The following is a 14,141-nucleotide window of genomic DNA, read 5'->3' on the forward strand; positions in this document are numbered from 1 at the left end:
ACTCAAAATTTTACTATACTACTCATTTAAGATGTCTCATGACTCCTTTGTGTACTGGTTTAAAACAAAAAGCAACACAAAAAATGTGTTGGATTTTTGCTCTTATAAGATTGATCCTTAATTTTTTAAGTTCTACAAGTTACAGTTTTAAAAATTAATATTAGCACTTCATATAGACTCATGTAAATAAAATGTGTTTCTTCATTCCAACCCACCACACCCACCTGTAGACTGATCTCTAAATAATTGGTTTCTCTTCTTGCCAGTATTTTCTTTTCAATCAATGTCTTAAAATTGTCATGTAGAGTGTGCTTTTGCTTTTCTTGTTGGAATTCAACATTTTTCCTTTTCTTTCTCCAGAAATCAATTGAATGTTAAGCCTTTTCCTTTGGAATTGGTAATTTTTGGAAAATGTGTCTGAGATGAGTAAAAAGAAAAGCAGAAAAGAGTTTTGATACAGCAAAATTTTGAAGGAATAACAAAGCATATAGTCAAAGCTAGACAGCAACCATAATTTAGTGCTGCTATTTATAAAATTTTCCTATCATGATCATTAAAGCGTAGACACATGACATCTCTTTTTTTTTTTTTTTTTTTTTTTGCCATATGCGGGCCTCTCACTGGTGTGGCCTCTCCCGTTGTGGAGCACAGGCTCCGGACGTGCAGGCTCAGCGGCCATGGCTCACGGGCCCAGCCGCTCCGCAGCATGTGGGATCTTCCTGGACTGGGGCGCGAACCCGTGTCCCCTGCATCGGCAGGTGGACTCTCAACCACTGAGCCACCAGGGAAGCCTGACATCTCTTATTTTTAATCCTCCATTACTTTCCTTGTTCTGACTAATCTTAGAATCTCTAGTATAAGCATATTGATATTATACTTCCTGAACAAATAAAACATGCGAGGGTCTTTGCTCATTTTACCTTCTCTACCTGGAATCCTCTTTCATCTTTTTATTAATCTTGAAGTGCTTTGGTTTTAAGCAACAAAATTCTAATTAGAACCAGCCAAGAAAAATGTAAATTCAAAAAATTAAACCAGTGAAAGTTCAGGAATTAAACTAGATTTTAGGGATGAACAGAATCTTGTAAAAATATCATTTTGTCTCTCTCTGCTGAATATCTGTTTCTCTCTTCATGTCCCTTTTATTTTTTCAGAATGGCTTCCTGCCTGCATTTGTAAATAAATCTCTCAACTTTTGATGAATTCCTGTCAGCCTTGTAATTAAAGGAAACTCAGTATTGTTATCATTAATTCCAAATTTAGGGTTCCTATGAAAGAGGTTCAAATTTGGTTAGGTGTCCAGCCTAAAACTAATCCATTGTGACAAAAGGGTATGGTATATAAGCCAATCTGCAGGCCTTACAGTGAGGCTAGGAAAGCATAGTTTAAAAAAAAAATTGGAAAAAGCTTTGAGGTTGTCATAAGCATTAAGTTGTTGGAATGAGAGCATGCCCATTAACTGGAAAGGAGAGAAGAGTGTTGAGCATTAAATTCTTTAAGGTCTAGCATGTAAACCATTTTGTTCATCAGACTTTTCAAACCTCCACTAATTACTACTTGCTTCATGTTCCAAATAGAACTTCATTCATACTCATTTTATGCCATTATCGAAATTGCCATATAGCATTATACGATCTTGCATACCTGTCTTCTCACAACATGAGCTATGAGAGTTTTTGCCATGTTTTATTCATCCAGTGTATCTACTCAGTACACATTTTTGAATAAGTAAATTAGCTATTATACACATTGTTTGATATAAGTACAATTTATGCATCCTTCCTTTCTTCTTTTTTTCTCCCCTTCTTCTTTCCTTCTATCATATTATCGTGTTAAGCCAACTTTTTCCATAACAAATCCCTACACATACTCTCTATTAATCTGCATTATTTTCTTCAGAATGCTGCTCACTCTCCTAAATTATCTTATTTTTATTCACATCATTTTCACAATATTTTTATTCACATTCTTGTTTAATATCTCCTCCTATTAAAGGATGAAGACTTTATGATATCAGGGGTCTTGTCGTATTTATCTCTTTATTTATTTATTCATTTTGTGCGGTACGCAGGCCTCTCACTGTTGTGGCCTCTCCCGTTGCGGAGCACAGGCTCCGGACGCGCAGGCTCAGCGGCCATGGCTCACAGGCCCAGCCGCTCCACGGCATGTGGGATCCTCCCAGACAGGGGCACGAACCCGTGTCCCCTGCATCGGCAGGCGGACTCTCAACCACTGCATCACCAGGGAAGCCCATCTCTTTATTCTTAATACCAAGAAGAGTATCAGATATTTAGCAGGGTTTTTGTATATAAATAAATAATACATGGAAAATCCAGTATAAATCCTGGTCTTCAGAGATTATTTTTTTACACTGGGTAATAGGATAGGCACGCAAAATTACTGTGAGAACTAAAATGTGCATAAAAATATTTCTTGGTGGTGAACTTGAAAAATTTTGTTGCAGTTAACATCAGAATGCATCTGGGAAGATATAATGAATTTGTCTAGGCGGAGCTAAGGGTGAAAGAGAATACCAAACAGAAATATCAACATGAATATGTGGTCGAAGTGTGTCAGGCAGGCATAAGTATTTAAAGCATTTACAGCAAAACAGGATGCTGGCAGGTGAGCAATGAATGAGACTGGGTATAAGTTGAGGCAAGGCCTTGGAGAATTTGAATTGCAACCAAGGAAACAGTACTTATTCTTTAAATGCTGAAGAAGTGTTGGTAATTTTTGATCAGATGATAATGAAGTCATTGGAGACTTGGTAGAAGGCAACTGTTAAAATCAAAATGAAAAGTAATGTAGTGTGAACTATGAGAGAGGGAATGGGAATAATATGAGGGAGTGTGTGAAGATATTGTTGAGGAAAGATAAAATATAATTGGCAACACACTGTAGTGTCAAACAAGGAAGACACTGAGGTTTTGAGTCTTTGTGACTGGGCAAATGCTGAAATAGGCAAATATGAAACTAAGGAAGTTTGAGATGAAAAAAGCTTCATATTTTATAAAATCATAGGATATCTGAAGCTATCTAGAAGCAGGGACTGAAAATTTAGGACTGGAAAATGGATAAAGGAAGGCTAAGAACAAAGATTTGGCAGTCATGCACACAGAGGTAAAAATTAAATTCAGATCTGTTGTGATGGTTCAGATTAAACCTATAGAGAGAGAAAAGAAAGAGGGTCTAGAAAAGAACAATGAGGAATTTCTATTTACTACTGTTCTTTGTAGAATAATATCTAGTAAGTTAAGGCAAATATATTTGAAGAAAATAAATGTTTTTAATTGAGATATAATTGACATAAAATATTATGTTAGTTTTAGGTTTACTGCATAATGATTAGATATTTGCATACATTATGAAATGATCACAATAAGTTTATTAAAATGTATCCCATACAAGATTATTATAATATTATTGATAATTTTCCTCATACTGTATATTATATCCATGTGACTTATTATTTATGTAAATGGAGGTTTGTACCTATTAATCCTCTTTACCTATTTGCCCATCTCTCCAACACCCCCTTTTAGTAATCATCTGCTTGTTCTCTGTATCTATGAATCTGTTTATGTTTTATTTGTTTTGTTTTTTAGATTGCACATATAAGCGAAATCATGTGGTATTTGTCTTTCTCTGTCTGACTTAGTTAGCATAATACCATCTAGATCTACCCGTGTTGTCACAAAATGGCAAGATGTGTGTGTGTGTGTGTGTGTGGCTGAGTAATATTCCATTGTATATAACTATGCCACATCTTTATATATTTTTCTATCGATGGATACTTAGGTTGTTTCCATATCTCTGCTATTGTAAATAATACTGCAATTAACATTAGAGTACATATATCTTTTAGAATTAATATTTTTATTTCCTTCAAGTAAATACCCAGAAGTAAAATTGCTGGATCATACAGCAATTCTATTTTTAATTTTTTGAGGGACTTCCATACTGTTTTCCAGAGTAGCTGTCCCAATTAGAATCCTACCAGCAGTGTACAAGGGTTCCTTTTGCAATACATCTTATCTAACACTTGCTATTTATTGTCTTTTTGATGATAGCCATTCTGACAAGTATGAGGTGGTATCTGATTGTGGTTTTGATTTGCATTTGGTTTTGATTTGCATTTCCCTGATGATTAGCGATGTCGCGCTTTTCTTTCACATTCTGTTGGCCATAGGTATGTCTTCTTTGGGAAAATGTCTGTTCAGGTCATCTGCCCATTTTTTCAATCAGATTGTTCATTATTTTGATGTTGAGTTGTATGAGTTCTTTATATATTTTGGATATTAACCCCTTATAGGATGTATCATTTGCAAATATCTTCTCCCACTTAGTAAGCTGCCTTTTCATTTCACTGATAGTAATCTGCCTTTTCATTTCATTGATAGTGTCCTTTGCTGTGCAGAAGCTTTTTAGTTGGATATAGTCCCATTTGTTTATTTTTGTTTTTGTTTTCCTTGCCTGAGGAGAGAGCCCAAAATAATATTGCTAAGAATGATGTCAAAGAGCATACTGTTTATGTATTCTAGAGTTTTTATGGGTTCAAGTCTTGCATTTAAGTCTTTAATCTATTTTGGATTAATTTTTGTTTTTTTGTTAATTTTTGGTTTTTTGTTAATTTTGTTTAATTTTTTGTTTAAATTTTGGTTTTTTGTTACAATATTGCTTCCGTTTTCTGTTTTGGTTTTTTGGCTGCAAGTCATGTGGGATCTTAGCTCCCCAACCAGGGATCAAACCCACACCCCCTACATTGGAAGGTGAAGTCTTAACCACTGGACCCCCAGGGAAGTCCTTGGGTTAATTTTTGTATGTAGTGTGAGAAACTAGTCTGGTTTGATTCTTTTGAATGCAACTGTCACGGTTTCCTGACACCATTTTTGGAAAAGGCTGCCTCTTCTCCATTATCATAATTAATTGACCATATAAGTGTGCGTTTATTCTGGGCTGCCTATTCTATTCCACTGATCTAAATGTCTGTTTTCATGCCAGTACCATACTGTTTTTTTTTTGTTTTTTTTGTTTTAATTTTTTTTTATTTTATTTTTTTTTGGTATGCGGGCCTCTCACTGTTGTGGCCTCTCCCGTTGCGGAGCACAGGCTCTGGACGCGCAGGCCCAGTGGCCATGGCTCATGGGCCCAGCCACTCCGCGGCATGTGGGATCTTCCCGGACCGGGGCACGAACCCACGTCCCCTGCATCGACAGGCAGACTCTCAACCACTGCGCCACCAGGGAAGCCCTACCATACTGTTTTGATTACTACTGCTTTGTAGTATAGTTCAAAATCAGGAAACATGAAAACTCCAGCTTTATTCTTTCTCAAGATTATTTGGCTATTCAGGGTTTTGCATTTCTATGCAAATTTTAGAATTATTTGCTCTATTCTGTGAAAATGCCTTTGGTATTTTGATAAGGATTGCATTGAATCTGTAGATTGCCTTGGATTGTATGGTCATTTTGATAATATTAATTCTTCCAATCTGTGAGCATTGTGTATCCTCCCATCTGTTTGTGTCATGTTCAGTTTCTTTCAATGGTGTCATAGTTTTCCAAGTGCAGGTCTTTTATTTCCTCAATTAGATTTGTTCCTAGGTATTTTATTCTTTTTGATGCAATCATTAATAGGATTGTTTTTTAAATTTCTCTTTCTGATAATTTGTTGTTATTATATAGAAATGCAATAGATTTTTCTATATTAATGTTGTATCTTGAAACTTTTCTGAACTCAATGATGAGTTCTAATAGATTTTTGGATCATCTTTAGGATTTCCTGTATAAAATATCACGTCATCTTCAAAGAATGATGTGGGCATTCTTGTCTAATTGTTAACCTTAGGGGGAATGCTTTCAGCTTTTCACTGTTGAGTATGATATTGGCTATGGGCTTGGCATGTATGGCCTTTATTATGTTGAGTTATGTTCCCTCTAGACTCACTTTGTTGAGCGTATTTATCATATCATAAATGGATTTTGACTTTTGTCAAACGATTTTTTTTCTGCATCTTTTGAGATGATAATATGATTTCTATTTTTCAATTTCTTAATGTGGTGTATCACATTGATTGCTTTGCAGATATTGAAACTTCCTTGCATCCCTAAGATAAATCCCACTTGATCATGGTGTATGATCTTGTTAATATATTGCTGAATTTTGTTTGCTAATACTCTGTTGAGGATTTTCACATCTATGCTTACCAGGGATATTGGCTTGTTATTTTAATTTTTAGTGGTATCTTTGTGTAGTTTTGGTATCAGGATGATGCTAGCCTTGTAGAATGTATTTAGAAGGGATTACTTTCTCAAATTTTTGGAATAGTTTGAAAAGTTTAAATGTTTGGTAGAATTCCCATTTGAATCTATCTTGTCTTGGACTTCTGTTTGTTGAGGGTTTTTTTAAATTACTGATCCAGTTTTATTACTGATAATTGGTCTGTTCATATTCTCTATTTCTTCCTGACTCAATCTTAGGAGATTTTACATTGCTAGGAATTTATCCATGTCTTCTAGGTTACCCATTTTATTGGCATATAACTGTCTGTAGTAATCTCTTATGATCCTTTGTATCTCTGTAGTATCAGTTGCTCATCTGTAAAAATTTTTATCTCTTTCAAATCTGAATGATAGCGTTGCCAATGAGTATTCCTTTTTTTCTTAATGTTTATTTATTTTCTTATTAGTCATCCATTTTATACACATCAGTGTATACATGTCAATCCCAATGTCCCAATTCATCACACCCCCACCCCCTGCTGCTTTCCCCCCTTGATGTCCATACATTTGTTCTGTACCTCTGTGTCTCAATCTCTGCTCTGCAAACCAGTTCATCTCTACCATTTTCTAGGTTCCACATATATATGTTATAATATGATATTTGTTTTTCCCGTTCTGACTTCACTCTGTATGACAGTCACTAGATGCATCCACCTCTCTACAAATAACCCAATTTCGTTCTTTTTTATGTCTGAGTAATATTCGATTGTATATATGTACCACATCTTCTTTATCCATTCATCTGTCAATGGACATTTAGGTTGCTTCCATGACCTGGCTATTGTAAATAGTGCTGCAGTGAACATTGGGGTGCATGTGTCCTTTTGAATTATGGTTTTCTCTGCATATATACCCAGTAGTGGGATTGCTGGGTCATATGGTAATTCTGTTTTTAGTTCTTAAAGGAACTTCCGTACTGTTCTCCTTAGTAGCTGTATCAATTTACATTCCCACCAACAGAGCAAGAGGGTTCCCTTTTCTCCACATCCTCTCCAGCATTTGTTGTTTGTAGATTTTCTGATGATGCCCATTCTAACTGGTGAGAGGTGATACCTCATTGTAGTTTTGATTTGCATTTCTCTAATAATTAGTGATGTTGAGCAGCTTTTCATGTGCTTCTTGGCCATCTGTATGTCTCCTTTGAAGAAATGTCTATTTAGGTCTTCTGCCCATTTTTGGATTGGGTTGTTTGTTTTTTAATATTGAGCTGCATGAGCTGTTTATATATTTTGGAGATTAATCCTTTGTCTGAAGATTCCTTTACAAATATGTTCTCCCATTCTGATGGTTATCTTTCCGTCTTCTTTATGGTTTCCTTTGCTGTGCAAAAGCTTTTAAGTTTCATTAGGCCCCATTTGTTTATTTTTGTTTTTATTTCCATTACTCTAGGAGATGGCTCAAAAAAGATACTGCTGTGATTTATGTCAAAGAGTTTTATAGTGCCAGGTCTTACATTGAGGTGTCTAATCCATTTTGAGTTTATTTTTGTGTATGGTGTTAGGGAGTGTTCTAATTTCATTCTTTTACATGTAGCTGTCCAGTTTTCCCAAAACCACTTATTGAAGAGACTGTCTTTTCTCCATTGTATATCCTTACCTCCTTTGTCATAGATTACTTGACCATAGGTGCGTCGGTTTATCTCTGGGCTTTCTATCCTGTTTCATCGATCTATATTTCTGTTTCTGTGCCAGTACCATATTGTCTTGATTACTGTAGCTCTGTAGTGTAGTCTGAAGTCAGGGAGTATGATTCCTCCAACTCTGTTTGTTTTCCCTCAAGACTGCTTTGGCTATTCGGGGTATTTTTTGTATCCAAACAAATTTTAAGATTTTTTGTTCTAGTTCTGTAAAAAATGCCATTGGTAATTTGATAGGGATGGCATTGTATCTGTAGATTGCTTTGGGTAGTATAGTCATTTTCACAATATTGATTCTTCCAATCCAAGAACATGGTATATCTCTCCATCTGTTGGTATCATCTCTAATTTCTTTCATCAGTGTCTTATAGTTTTCTGCATACAAGTCTTTTGTCTCCCTAGGTCGGTTTATTCCTAGGTACTTTATTCTTTTTGTTGCAGTGGTAAATGGGAGCATTTCCTTAATTTCTCTTTCAGATTTTTCATCATTAGTGTATAGGAATGCAAGAGATTTCTGTGCATTTCTGTGCATTTATGAAATTCATTGATTAGCTCTAGTAGTTTCTGGTGGCATCTTTAGGATTCTCTATGTATAGTATTATGTCATCTGCAAACAGTGACAGCTTTACTTCCTCTTTTCCGATTTGTATTCTTTTACTTCTTTTTCTTCTCTAATTGCTGTGGCTAGGACTTCCAAAACTATGTTGAATAATAGTGGTGAGAGTGAACATCCATGTCTTGTTCCTGATCTTACAGGAAATGCTTTCAGTTTTTCATCATTGAAAATGATGTTGGCTCTGGGTTTGTCATATATGGCCTTTATTATGTTGAGGTAGGTTCCCTCTATGCCCACTTTCTGGAGAGTTTTTATCATAAATGGGTGTTGAATTTTGTCACGCTTTTTCTGTATCTGTTGAGATGATCATATGATTTTTATTCTTCAGTTTGTTAATACGGTGTATCACATTGATTGATTTGCGTATATTGGAAAATCCTTGCATCTCTGGGATGAAACCCACTTGATCATGGTGTATGATCCTTTTAATGTGTTGTTGGATTCTGCTTGCTAGTATTTTGTTGAGGATTTTTGCATCTATATTCATCAGTGATATTGGTCTGTAATTTTCTTTTTTTGTAGTATCTTTGTATGGTTTTGGTATCAGGTTGATGGTGGCCTCATAGAATGAGTTTGGAAGTTTTCCTTCCTCTGCAATTTTTTGGAACAGTTTGAGAAGGATGGGTGTTAGCTCTTCTCTAAATGTTTGATATAATTCACTTGTGAAGCCTTCTGGTCCTGGACTTTTGTTTGTTGGAAGATTTTTAATTTCAATTTCATTTTCATTCACAGTTTCAATTTCATTACTTGTGATTGGTCTGTTCATATTTTCTATTTCTTCCTGGTTCAGTCTTGGAAGATTATACCTTTCTAATAATTTGTCCATTTCTTCCAGGTTGTCCCTATTATTGGCATAGTGTTTCTTGTAGTAGTCTCTTAGGATGCTTTGTATTTCTGTGGTGTCTGCTGTAACTTCTCCCTTTTCATTTCTAATATTATTGATTTGAGTCCTCTCCCACTTTTTCTTGATGAGTCTGGCTAATGGTTTATCAATTTTTTTTTATCTTTTCAAAGAACCAGCTTTTAGTTTTATTGATCTTTGCTATTGTTTTCTTTGTTTCTATTTCATTTTTTTCTGCTTTGTTCTTTATGATTTCTTTCTTCTAACTTTGGGTTTCGTTTGTTCTTCTTTTTCTAGTTCTTTCAGGTGTAACGTTACATTCTTTATTTGAGAATTTTCTTGTTTCTTGAGGTAGGCTTGTATAGCTATAAACTTCCCTCTTAGAACTGCTTTTGCTGCATCCCATTGATTTTGGACCGTTGTGTTTTCATTGTCATTTGTCTGTAGGTATTTTTTTGATTTTCTTTTTGATTTCTTTAGTGATCTCTTGGTTTTTTAGTAACATATTGTTTAGCTTCCATGTGTTTGTGTTTTTTACATTTTTTTCCCTGTAACTGATTTCTAATCTCATAGCGTTGTGGTCAGAAAAGATGCTTGATGTGATTTCAATTTTCTTATATTTACTGAGGCTTGATTTGTGACCCAAGTTGTGATCTATCCTGAAGAATGTTCTGTGCACACTTGAGAAGTAAGTGTAATCTGCTGGTTTTGGATGGAATCTCTTACAAATATCAATTAAATCTATCTTGTCTATTTTGTCATTTTAAATCTTCTGTTTCCTTATTTATTTTCATTTTGGATGATCTGTCCATTGGTGTAAGTGAGGTGTTACAGTCTCCCACTATTATTCTGTTACTGTCAGTTTCCTCTTTTATAGCTGTTAGCAGTTGCCTTATATATTGAGGTGCTCCTACGTTGGGTGCATATATATTTATAATTGTTATATCTCCTTCTTGGATTGATCCCTTGATGATTACGTAGTGTCTTCCTTGTCTCTTGTAACATTCTTTATTTTAAAATTTATTTTGTCTGAAGTGAGAATTGCTACTCCAGGTTTCTTATGATTTCCATTTGCACGGAATATTGCATGGAATCTTTTTCCATCCCCTCACTTTCAGTCTGTATGTGTCCCTAGGTCTCAAGTGGGTCTCTTGTAGGCAGCATATATATGGGTCTTGTTTTTGTATCCATTCAGCAAGCCTGTGTCTTTTGGTTGGAGCATTTAATCCATTCACATTTAAGGTATTTATCAATATGTATGTTCCTATTACCATTTTCTTAATTTTGGGGGGTTTGTTTTTGTAGGTCCTTTTCTTCTCTTGTGTTTCCCACTTAGAGAATTTTCTTTAGCATTTGTTGTAGAGCTGGTTTGGTGGTGCTGAATTCTCTTGGCTTTTGCTTGTCTGTAAAGCTTTTGATTTCTCCATCGAATCGGAATGAGATCCTTGCTGGGTAGAGTTATCTTGGTTGTAGGTTCTTCCCTTTCATCACTTTAAGTATATCATGCCACTCCGTTCTGGCTTGTAGAGTTTCTGTTGAGAAATCAGCTGTTAACCTTATGGGAGTTCCCTTGTATGTTATTTGTCGTTTTTCCCTTGCTGCTTTCAATAATTTTTCTTTCAATTAATTTCTTTCAATTAATTTGTCTTTAATTTTTGCCAATTTGATTACTATGTGTCTTGGCTTGTTTCTCCTTGTGTTTATCCTGTATGGGACACTCTGTGCTTCCTGGACTTGAGTGGCTATTTCCTTTCCCATGTTAGGGAAGGTTTCGACTATAATCTCTTGAAATATTTTCTCAGGTCCTTTCTCTCTCTCTTCTCCTTCTGGGACCCCTATAATGCGAATGTTGTTGCGTTTAATGTTGTCCCAGAAGTCTCTTAGGCTGTCTTCATTTCTTTTCATTCTTTTTTCTTTATTCTGATCCACAGCAGTGAATTCTACCATTCTGTCTTCCAGGTAACTTATCCTTTCTTGTGCCTCAGTTATTCTGCTATTGATTCCTTCTAGTGTATTTTTCATTTCATTTATTGTATTGTTCATCTCTGTTTGTTTGTTCTTTAATTCTTCTAGATCTTTGTTAAACATTTCTTGCATGGTATTGATCTTTGCCTCCATTCTTTTTGCAAGGTCCTGGACCATCTTCACTATCATTATTCTGAATTCTTTTTCTGGAAGATTCCCTATCTCCATTTCATTTAGTTGTTTTTCTGAGGTTTTATCTTGTTCCTTCATCTCGTACATAGCCCTCTGCCTTTTCATCTTGCCTATCTTTCTGTGAAATCAATTAGAGTAGTCTTTTTTTTTTTTTTTTTTGCAGTACATGGGCCTCTCACTTTTGTGGCCTCTCCCGTTGTGGAGCACAGGCTCTGTACGCGCAGGCTCAGCAGCCATGGCTCACAGGCCCCAGCCACTCTGCAGCATGTGGGATCTTCCCGGACCGGGGCACGAACCCGTGTCCCCTGCATCAGCAGGCAGACTCTCAACCACTGAGCCATCAGGGAAGCCCTCAATTAGAGTATTCTTGTTTGTAGTTTTACTTTTATCCTTTCATCACTTTGACTATATCTTGGCACTGCTTTCTAGCCTACAAAGTTTCTGCTGAAAGGTCAGCTCAGAATCTTATAGATATTCCCTTGTATGTAACTGTTTGCTTTTCTCTTGTTGCTTTTAAGATTTTTTATCTTTTTTTTTTTGCCATTTTAATTATAGTGTGTCTTGGTGTGAACCCCTTTGTGTTCATCTTATTTGGAATTCTCTGTAGTCATGAATCTGAATTTCTGTTTTCTTTCCTGGGTTAGGGAAGTTTGTAGTTATTATATTTCCAAATAAATTATCTGCCCCATTTTTCTCTCTCTTCCCCTTCTGGGACCTCTATAATGCAAATGTTAGTATACTTGATGTTGTCCCAGAGGTGTCTTATACTCTCATTTCTTTAAATCTTTTTTTGTTTTGTTTTGTTTAGCTTGGGTGATTTCCGGTACTATGTCTTCCAGTTTGCTGTTCGATTCCTCCATATCATCTAATCTACGGTTTATTACTTGTAGGTTTTTTTTCATTTTCTTTGTTTTGTTTTGTTTTTTAATTTCAGTTAATGTGTTCCTCTGCTCTGTTTGGTTCTTCTTTATGTTTTTTCTTTATTAAATTTCTCACAGTGTTGATCCATCCTTCTCCTGAGTCCATTAAGTATCTTTGTAAACATTACCTTGAACTCTTTATTAGGTAGATTGCCTCTCTCCATTTTGCTTAGTTCTTCTTTTGGAGTTTTGTCTTGTTTCTTCATTTAGAACGTATTCAACTGTATCCTTGTTTTGCCTAGTTCTCTGACTTTTGTTTTGCTTTGGTTTAATTTTATTTTGGTTTTCCTCTATGCATTAGGTAGGTCAGATACATTTCTGGGAGAAGTGGCTTTATGGAGGGATCCAGCACACTCCCCTCTGGCCACCAGAGCTATATGCTGTATAGTAGCCCCCTAAATGGGCTGCATGGGCCCTCTGTTATGGCAGGGCCGACTACTGTGGGCACGCTTGTAGGCGAGGCTGGTTCCAACGTAGTTGGTTGCCAGCCCCTGCCTTGTGTAGTGGCTGCAGCCTGCTCTTGATTTGATTTTCAACCTGCGGTGACTGGCTGTGTGGTTCTGGGGATCCTGGGGCTTGTGCCTGTCCCTGGTGAGCACATCAGCCCCTGATGCTGATATGCTAAAGGAGGACTCCAAAATTGTATTTGTTACCATCATTTTCCTCATGGTGAAATGAACTCCCTAAAACAGCTGCTACCAGTGTCTATAACCCTAGGGGGAGTCCCAGTTGTCCTATCTCCCCAAGATGCTCTCCAAGATGAGCAAGTCCATCTGACCCAGGTTCCTTTCAAATTATTGCCACTCTGCTGGGATTTGGAACATGTAAATTTTGTGTCCTGCCCTGTAAGAGCAGCATCTCTGTTTCCTACAGCTCTCCAGCTCTCCCATGTGCAAGTCCTGCTGCCCTTCAAAGCTAGATGTTCTGGGGCTCATCTTTCTGGCACAGGATCCCTATATTGGAGAGTCTCATGTGAGGCTCAGACCTCTCACTTGTGGAGAACTTCTGAATTACGATTATCCTCTTATTTTCAGATCACTGACCTGGGAGTATGTCTTGACTGCATAGCATCCCCCCCACCCCCCCACATCCATCTCATTGTGGTTTCCTCCTTATATCTTTAGTTGTGGGAAGTCTTTTCTGCTAGTCTTCAGGTCATTCTCATCAATAATTGCTCTGTAATAGTTGTAATTTTGGTGTACCCCTGGGTGGAGATGAGCTCAGGGTCATTCTACTCTGCCATCTTTGTCACACGATAAAAAAGGTAATATAATCAGAAAATGATTGTATTATTTAATAACCCAATATAACATAGTGGTAGATAAAAGATTTGATTTTATATTCTTTCTTCCAAAGTAACTTGCCTTCTGAAAAGTTGGCAAAAATTTCTTTGTTATCATAAATTCTTTATTCAGCCAGAGAAAGCCAGATGGCCCCCTTCTGGGTGCACTGTACTAGGTTTGGCAATTATCTCCCCCCACAACCATGCTCCATGATTAAGATAACTTGCTGAACTGATTACCAGGCTTCCAAAGGAAGATGCTGGAATTGGATCTTAGAATGCAATGCAATTCACACTTTGAGCTTTCCTTAATTTGCTATGGAAAATGCATTTATTTGTTCATTTAGCAAACAAGTAATGATTACTTATTGTGTGCTTTACTCATTGATTGTAGTTTATTTGCTT

General features: G+C 36.3%; 1 protein-coding gene across 1 annotated transcript in view; it reads left to right on the top strand.

Moving 5' to 3' along the window:
* Nucleotides 1-14,141, top strand: part of LOC307185494 (uncharacterized protein) — a gene marked incomplete at its 5' end in the record, with an annotated part of 302,661 nt that overhangs the window by 90,030 nt on the left and 198,490 nt on the right. The window lies entirely within an intron of this gene.

This window comes from Stenella coeruleoalba (assembly GCF_951394435.1).
Source record: "Stenella coeruleoalba genome assembly, chromosome: 4".
Classification (NCBI taxonomy): domain Eukaryota; kingdom Metazoa; phylum Chordata; class Mammalia; order Artiodactyla; family Delphinidae; genus Stenella; species Stenella coeruleoalba.